We start from the raw sequence: 9,783 nt of genomic DNA on the forward strand, positions 1-9,783 counted from the left end.
GAAAATTCCAATGCTTGGACCGCTCTGGTGGTGCTCTGCAGTACAAACCTCCCCCCTGGTCTCCCGCTTTGTGGTGGTCTGCTGTGCCCTTCACAACAATGCAGTGGGGCGGCATGCTGGAGGAGGAGGAGGAACATGCGGCCTTTTCTGAGGAGGGGCCGGAGTAGGAGGGGCTGGAGGATGAGCCTGGGGAGGACCTGTGGGAGCAGCCGGAGGATAGAGGACAGGCGGCGACGATGGCCCGGTATGCCTGGAGGGCCAGGGAGGCTGGCACTGGATAAATCAGCTGGTGGGACAGCTAGCTCTGGCATGCAGACCATGGGGGATCATTTTCAACACTAAGTGCTGTCACACACCGGCAGCGGTCTCGCCGGCCCGACCATTGGGAAGTACTTTGGAAGTCCCGCCCACTACAGCACTTAGAACTTTGCCTGTTAAATTGCACCCATGCTCCGGTCATTGAAGTGAAATCAAGATGCACTTTTTCACACAAAGGGTGCAATGCCATCTGAAACTCTCTTGCCCTAGGACAATAGAAGCTTACAAGGTCAACAGATTTTTGTTGAGGAAAGGTTTGAAAGGTACAGTGCAATGGTGGGTAAATAGGTTGAGGTCCAGATCTTGCATGATCTAATTGAATAGGGATGCAGGCTCAAAGAATCTGTGGTCCTATGAAAACAAGAGGAAACCCACTGACTAAACAAAAGGCTGTGAAATTGCTTTCATACGCTGCTGCCAAAGAAGTGTTTTCCTGCTGGAATCTCTGAGTCAATGTTCATACTCAAGTGTTTACTTAGAATTTAGATACCGAGTAACCATTATATAAAAAAAGTTGCTGACAAGCTTATGGATTTCAGCTCTTTGAACTGCATGTCACAGCGAAACAGATATAATAGGTTACAGAGCCAGTCAAGAAATGATACATAATCTCGAGATACAATTAAAAGTGACTCAATGTATTGAAGTGTGGTGACATGACAAATTAACTCTCTCACTCCTAAATAGAATATGGTGGAATTTCATGCAATGGCCATTGTTCTGGGTGCAATTACAAGGAAATAATCTAATATATTTCATCACAAGAACAAATGTAGGCACTTTATAACAAATATACTGAGATCGGTTTACTGTTCTGGTCATTAGGCTTACATATTTTCATGGTTTCAAGTAGTAAAAGTTTTTTTTTGTGTATCTCATCCCTCACCTACACTGTTGCCTCTGGAATCCCACAACAATCTATACTTGGCCCCTTCATATTTCTTATCTTAACCTTAAACTGAGTTTCTGACACCATATTCTCTCCACCACAAAGATCACCGAGTACCTTTTAACATAGCCCGTCTCCGCGGTATCATCGTCTTGGATGCAGCTGAGAGCTTCATCTATAATTTTGTTACTTTCAGACTTGACTGACCTCCTGGCCATCAACTCATTGTAAATAAAAGCAAATTTCTGCGGACGCTGGAATCTGAAACAAAAACAGAAAACACTGGACATTCTCAGCAGGTCTGACAGCGTCTGTGGAGAGAGAATAGAGCTAATGTTTTGAGTCATGGAATACTGTTTGTGAAAGCTCAAACCCTCTGCAAACTTGAGCTCTTCCAGAACTCTGCCTTTATCTCCAAACCCACACGCTCGCTGACTTAAATCGTCTCCACTTCACCATTGTCTTGATTTTAAAATTCTCACCTCATGTTCAAATCATTCCCTGACCTGCCCATCCCTATCTCTTTAACTGCTGCCTGTACTTACTACAAACCTCCAAATACTCTAAATTCCTCCTACTTTTTATTCTTTCATGCGATGTGAGCATCACTGGCACGGCCAGCATTTCTTGCCCATCCCAAATTGTTCTTGAACTGAGTGACTTGCTAGGACATTTCAGTAGACAGCTCAGAACCACACTGCTGGGTATCTAGAGTCACATGAAGGAGAGATCGGGGAAGGATTAATGTAAGTGCTTTCTGCTAAAAAAAAAAAGAGGAAATGAAATCACTTATCTCCTGGAATGATGTTTCTAAACATTGTGGTTAGCTCCAGGTCAGCAGAAAGCACTTAACTTATTTTGATGTGGTGAAGACCTGTCAATCATTGCTAGATGTTTCTAGACATTGTGGTTAGGTTCACAGCAGGGTACTTGAGATGCAATCAAGTGGGGTTTTTAAAAATAAATTTAGAGTACCCAATTCATTTTTTCTAATGAAGGGGCAGTTTAGTGTTGCCAATCCACCTACCCTGCACATCTTTGGGTTGTGGGGGCGAAGCCCACCAAACACATGGAGAATGTGCAAACTCCACACGGACAGTGACCCAGAACCGGGATCCAACCTCGGATCTCGGCGCTGTGAGGCAGCAGCGCTAACCACTGCATCACCATGCTGCCCGAGATGCAATCAAGTGTGAAGGGAAATTAAAGTAAACAATTCAGACACCTGGCTGTCTGGAAGCTATTACTCTGTCAATTACAGCCTACTAAAAGCTATTTCTCTATAAAAGTGAATAGAAGCCTTGCAAATCATAGGATCTGAGGGGGGGGGGGGGTTAAAGCCTTGTAATGTGTTTTGACTTGCTATGATGTATTAGCTGCTGCAGGTGTAAGGGGCTGGGAAGTGGAAAACTGATTTGCCACTATTTCTGCCTGGACTGCTCTTTAGCTTCCAGGCAGAGGTGACTGATGGGGGGGTGGTCTCTGATATTGGGGTTTTTGATGGGGGGATCTCCGATATTAGGGTCTGATGGAGAATACTGGGGTGCAAGGTGGGCAGGATTTGCATTATGGGCGGGGAGGGGGGCCTCGCGACGATCGGGCAGTACGGTAGCATAGTGGTTAGCACAGTTGTTTCACAGCTCCAGGGTCCCAGGTTTGATTCCCGGCTGGGTCACTGTCTGTACGGCGTCTGTATGTTCTCCCCGTGTCTGTGTGAGTTTCCTCCGGGTGCTCAGGTTTCCTCCCACAGTCCAAAGATGTGCAGGTTAGGTGTGTGGGCCATGCTAAATTGCCTTGTGTGTCCAAAAAATGTTGAGTGGGGGTTAGGGTAGATACGTAGGCTTCAGTAGGGTGTTCTTTTTAAGGGCCGGTGCAGACTCGATGGGCCAAATGGCCTCCTTCTGCACTGTAAATTCTATGATTCTATGATCTTCGAGGGCACCAATGTTAAATACTTACCCCTTGACCTATTGCAAGCTCCACCGCGTCAGGGTCACACTTTAAAATACTTGCCCCAATCAACGTCTGCATGAATCCCGGCCCAGAAGCCTGGAGCATCACGGGGGCATGTCGAATCAGGCTGTCAGCCCATTGATCAGGTGCAAATGAGTTCAAATGGCCAATTTGCATCCTCCCACCCACGCATGGCGTGGAGCTCACTGCTCAGGGGTGCTGATCTTGTTTTTTGCCCGACACTCGATTGCTGCCGGATCAGGAACCCCAAGCCAGTGGAGAATCCACCCCTACATGCATTAATTTTATTTAAATTCCACCAGCTGCCATGGTAGAATATGAACCCATGTCCCCAGTGTATTAGACTTGACCTCTGGATTACTGGTTCAGTGACATTACCGCTGCATCATTGTCTTTCCCCCAAGGCCTCTTGCTCTACCATCCAAGAGCATGCTTCACCCATTTCCTGAATTTCCTCCTTAAACTTCGGCACCTCCTTAAAGCCTACATCTGAGGGCAGCACGGTGGCACAGTGGTTAGCACAGCTGCCTCACGGCGCTGAGGTCACAGGTTCGATGCCAACTCTGGGTCACTGTACGTCTGGAGTTTGCACATTCTCCCCGTGTTTGCGTGGGTTTCGCCCCCACAACCCAAAGATGATTAGGTGGAATGGCCATGCTAAATTGCCCCTTAATTGTAAAAAATGAATTGGGTACTCTAAATTTATTTTTAAAAACCTACATCTGACCAAACTAATGGTTGCCTGTTCTAATATTGCCTACCTTGGCTTTGTCTATTTTTGTCTGCTGATATTTCTGTAAACACCTGGGGACATTACCGCATGAAAGGCACGTTATGAATGCAAGTCATTGTATCAATAACATGCCTCACAAGGGTTCTCATGCTGAAAGATTAATTATTGGGCAGTCAAAATTATATGGTGACCTTTTTGCCCAAACTTCCCTCACACATTGATTTCAAAATTTCTACTTGGTTTACAAATCCCTCTATGGTCTTGTTCCACTCTGCCTATTTCAAACACCTCTTTATATCCAGTATTAGACTCATGGTTATTGAAACTGGACTACATCCCTATTGATGGCAGTTTCTTCGGCTGTCATAAACCCGGAATCCAGCACTCTAATCTTAAACCTCACCATCTTATTTCAAAAGCCTCATCAAAATCTACCTCTTTGACACCTCAGGCACCTTCCCAATCCTTCTTCCAATTTTTTTTTCTTCTTTCTTTATAAATTTATATTTAGAGTACGCAATTCATTTATTCCAATTAAGGTGCAATTTTAGAGTGGCCAATCCACCTACCCTGCACATCTTTGGGCTGTGGGGGCGAAACCCACACAAACACAGGGAGAATGTGCAAACTCCACACGGACAGTGACCCAGAGCCGGGATTGAACCTGGGACCTCGGCACCGTGAGGCAGCAGTGCTAACCACTGCGCCACCGTGCTGCCCTCACCTTCTTCCAATTTAATCTAATTTCCTTTCACTTTGCTCCCTACTCCTGGAAAAGAAGCCCCGTGTCTTACCTGCTAGAATAACGATGAATATATATTGTTTATAAATGTACACATACCTGCTGTTCTCTAATCTAATGAAATAATTGGTAGCTTTGGTGCTACCTCGCAAACCGTACCCCTGTAATGCTACTGAATCGACTTTTTTTGTCAAACCCAAAAGGCAAGATTAAGCGACAGAATGAGAGCAAAATAGAAAACTTTGCTCAAGGCACAATGGACATTAACAGCTACTTAAATTGGTACTTACATGGCAGCACGGTGGCGCAGTGGGTTAGCACTGCTGCCTCACGGCGCCGAGGTCCCAAGTTCGATCCCGGCTCTGGGTCACTGTCCGTGTGGAGTTTGCACATTCTCCCCGTGTTTGCGTGGGTTTTGCCCCCACAACACAAAGATGTGCAGGGTAGGTGGATTGGCCACGCTAAAATTGCCTCTTAATTGGAAAAAATGAATTGGGTACTCTAAGTTTATTACAAAAAAAAATGAACGACTCCTGAATTTGCTATCTGTGCAATGTGCCTTATTAAGTCAGCTGCTTGCAAGCTATTGTGATTTTAAAATTTTAATTTCTCAGTCATGACAAACCTGTTTACTGCAGGGCACTTTTTGAAATCAAGCTGTCACACCACCTACTCAAACTTATTCTTTCACAAAACCTCCACACCGTGATACTACTAATCCCCCACTGAGTCTTCGCTGCCTCCTACAATCTACCAACTTTTGAAACCAAAGCTTTATATCATCCACTTGCTGTTTATTAAATTATCTTTTGTATCCCATTCTTTCCAATCTTGGTAGTATATTGTATTATGGATTGTGACCCTTCACCTTAACATTTTTAAAATAAATTTAGTGTACATGAAATTCATTTTTTCCTATTAATGAGCAATTTAGCGTGGCCAATCCACCTACCCTGCACATCTTTGGGTTGTGGGGGCGAAACCCACGCAACCACGGGCAGTCCCAATGCTAACCACTGCGCCACATGCCACCCTCCCTTCACCTTACCTTGCCAATCAACAGCAAAAGCTTGTTTTGTGAATTTTATGTATTAAAAGGGCTAGTCTGGGATCCCTGATCCATGCCTTGCATTTCCCAAAGCATAAGAGATCTGTTGCATCTTTCCTAGCTGACATGGTGAAAGAGAGGGGTGCTTGTTGGTATGACAGATGCCAACGGGTTAAAGGGGTTCGGAATAATAGGGAAGAATCCTAATCACGTCCAGTATCGATTATGTTTTTATGGCAGTTGAAATAGAAATTGAATCAAGTAGCTGCGTTGTGCAAGACTGTGCATGTTTGAGTAATAAGATAATCATCAACCAATTACAAGCGTACAGAAATTTGCAGCAAACCACACCACCAGTGAAACAGGTTTGGGCTAAAAAAGAAATGCCTTGTGCTGTAATAAACGATAGCCTGCCAAGTTCATGCAAATCTCGTTTCTGCGAATTAGGATGTATAATGCTTTTATCAAGATTAACAGGGCCAGACTTGTCTTATATACAGATGGGATGGACTGCTGTAAAAACTGAACCTGTCTTGATTCTCAGACTCAGCCTGACCACTGAAACTCAATTGATTCCTGTTCTGACCCGATATTCACCAAGGTACTCTTTTCACTGGGGTGGGGGGTGGCATTCTCCCTCCCCCCCCCCCCCCCCCCCCCCCCCCTGCTGGCCCACACCCACCTTCCCCGCCAAACAGCATCAAGGCCAACTCTAACCTACAGGGACTCTTGCATTGAATTTTGGAACTTCCTGGTACATGAGGATCAGTACCCATACTGGTCTCAATCATCAGTAACTATATTTAACATTATGACACTGCATATTTTAGAGATAAGTGGAGAGTGCCAGTTAGCAGAATTACCCTCAATTCCAAAGTGAGTTTCCGAGGAACATGAAGAAAGGGCCATGAATTTGGAAGAGGACTGTGTCCTTAATTTTCCTGTGCCCTTTTTTTTCTTTTTTTAAAAATTTAGAGTACCCAATTATTTTTTTACAATTATGGGGCAATTTAGTGTGGCCAATCCACCTAACCTGCACATCTTTGGGTTGGGGGGGTGAAACCCACGCAGACACGGGGAGAATGTGCAAACTCCAGGCGGACAGTGACCCAGGGCCGGGATTCGAACCCGGGTCCTCAGCGCCGTAGGCAGCAGTGCTAACCACTGCGCCAGCGTGCTGCCCTTTTCCTGTGCCTTTTACTTGAGTCGTGATTCAAACAGAGTGGCCGCTGCTGAATTGGGCCTGGGTGGATCAGAAGATAAGTGAAGCCAGTAGGCAGCAGTAAGAAAGTGCACAGAAGGCGGCATGTGGTACAGTGGTTAGCACTGGGACTGCGGCGCTGAGGACCAGAAAGGTAACAGTAATCAGGATGGAGTCATTTTGCACCCAACACCACTCTGCCAAGCCCTCCCCACATCTCAGTACATCTCCGGACCAAGGTCCGTTGTAACTGTCTGGACACCATTCTAGCAGATCAGTTAACTTAGCAGCAATCAGAAATTGAACCTGGGGGCAGCACGGTGGCACAGTGGGTTAGCACTGCGGCTTCACAGCGCCGAGGTTCCAGGTTCGATCCCGGCTCTGGGTCACTGTCCATGTGGAGTTTGCACATTCTCCCCGTGTTTGCCTGGGTTTCACCCCCACAACCCAAAGATGTGCTGGGTAGGTGGATTGGCCACTCTAAATTGCTCTTGATCTGTAGACCTGTTGGTAACAGCACCTCAAACACAAATCTGGTGTTCTTGATTAATAGAGGGATTTCTTGATTAAATAGGGGATCAGAGGTTACCGGGAGAAGGCAGGAGAATGGAGACGAGAAACATATCAGCCATGATCAAATGGCGGTGCAGACCCAATGGGCCAAATGGCCTAATTCTGCTCCTATATTTTATGGTAAAACCGTGTGGAAAGAATACCTTGCTCCAGGAGTGATCGCACAGAGAAATAGGGATTTGGTATTTTATAACAAAACGTTATTTTTCACACAGTATTAAACTCTTCAACATCACATCTGAAAATAGCTTTCAATTACCCCTTAAACAATACTAAGTACAGTACGTACAATACCCTTATTTACCATCTCTCTTCCCATATAAACAACAAGAAAGGAAAAATATACAGCTCTCAATCCATTCTACATCCCAATGGCATAGAGTAATGCTTGTTTTCCAGAGCAGATTTGGCTCCTGGTAGAACCCCTGCAGACTCTGGCTGGATGTCTTCAAAAAGCTATTTCAACTGGTTTGTTTCAGCTTCCCCCTTGTCCTCAGACAAGTCTGTACTGCTGTAAATACTATTAATCTTTTTTTAACTATCCTGCTTTGAGAGCACAAGACCTTACTCAGAACTCTTCTCAAAAAGCTTTCTCAAAATATCTGAATATCTTAGCTCCACCCAGTAATGACCTCACCTCCCCAAGCTGAAAGCAAGTTAACTCCCCAGGGACTCCCCTTGGTCAATCAAACCGTGTATTAGCCCTGAGTTTTACGAACCGTGTATTAGCCCCGAGTTTTACGATGATGAATTTCACCTCTGGTTCCTAAAAGCTTTCTGGTCTTGCAAAACAAGTTTCTTTTATAAACATGACTACTGCAGTCAAACACACTCTAACCCCAGGCTTTTAACCCGTAAATTGCCAAATGTTTATCATCCAAATGTATCCAAACTCCTGCAATCGTCATGGTTAGACCACACTTGGGAGAACGGTTCTTGTCTCCATTTACAATAAGAGCAAAAGAGAACTGAAGAAGGCAAAACAAAATTTACAAGGATTATGCCAAATTGAGAAGTTATCCTTCTTGAAGAAGGATGAATATGCTGGGGTTCTATTCCCTGGAAAGAGTAACGCTGAGGGTGACCTGATAGAGATCTTTAAAGATAGAAAGTGTTTATCGGGCAGAACTTAAAACAAAGGGCGGGATTCTGCGGGAATCGGCAGGGCAGGCAACTTCAGCGGGAAGGAGCGGTGTGGAACCATTCCGGCGTTTGGAGCGGCATCCTCCGCACCTTCAGGGGCTAGGTCGGCACCGGAGTGGTTTGCGTGCGCTGGCCGGCAGGGAAGGGGCTTGGCACCACGCCAACCGGCGCCGAAGGGCCTCTGCCAGCTGGCATCATCCCAGCGCATGCACAGGGGGGGGGTTCATTTCCGCGTTGTCCATCGCGGAGGACCACAGCGGCCGACACGGAAGAATAGAGTGCCCCCACGGTACAGGCCCGCCCACGGATCGGTTGGCCCCGATCGCATACCAGGCCACTGTGGGGGCACCTCCCGGGGCCAGATCCCCCCCAAGGACCCCGGAGGCCACCCACGAGGTCCCGCCGGCAAATACCTGGTGTAATATACGCCGGCGGGACTGGCCAACCACTCGGCCCATCGCGGGTCTGACAATCGCTGGGGGGTGGGGGGGGGGGGGGGGCGCTGCCAGCGGCCGCCGACCGGTGATGCGTGATTCCTGCTCCCGCCAAATCCCCGGCGCCGGAGAATTCGGCAGCCGATGGGAGCGGGATTCACGCCGCCCCCCAGCGATTCTCTGACCCGGCAGAGGAGGGGGGGGGGGGGGGGGGGTCGAGAATCCTGCCCAAAATGTTTCCTCATCGGGGAAATCCAAAACTAGAAGCCATCAATATGAAATAGTCAAAATCCAACATGGAATTCTGTAGAAATCTTTTTCTAAAAAGAACTGTGAGAATATGGCCGTCACGACTGCAAGAAGAGTCAAGGTAAAGGTGGCATAGTGGTGTCCCTAGTCTAGTACTCCAGAGACCCAGGATAATGTTTTCCGGGGACCCATGTTTGAATGATGGTGGAATGTGAATTAATTTAAAAGTTTGTAATTAAAAGTTTAATGATGACCATGAAACCCTAGTCATAAAACCCCATCTGGGAAGGAAATCTGCTGTGCTCACCTGACCTGGCCTACGTGTGACTCAGAGCAATGTGGTTGACATTGAAATGGCCGAGCAAATCTCTATCAAACTGCTACAAAGACGGAAAAATGGGATGAAACCGGATGGAGACAAGACATTACCTCGGCACTGGCAACGACAATGACAAACCCAGTCTTGTTGACTCTGCAAA

Source organism: Scyliorhinus canicula, chromosome 12, assembly GCF_902713615.1.
Source record: "Scyliorhinus canicula chromosome 12, sScyCan1.1, whole genome shotgun sequence".
Lineage (NCBI taxonomy): Eukaryota > Metazoa > Chordata > Chondrichthyes > Carcharhiniformes > Scyliorhinidae > Scyliorhinus > Scyliorhinus canicula.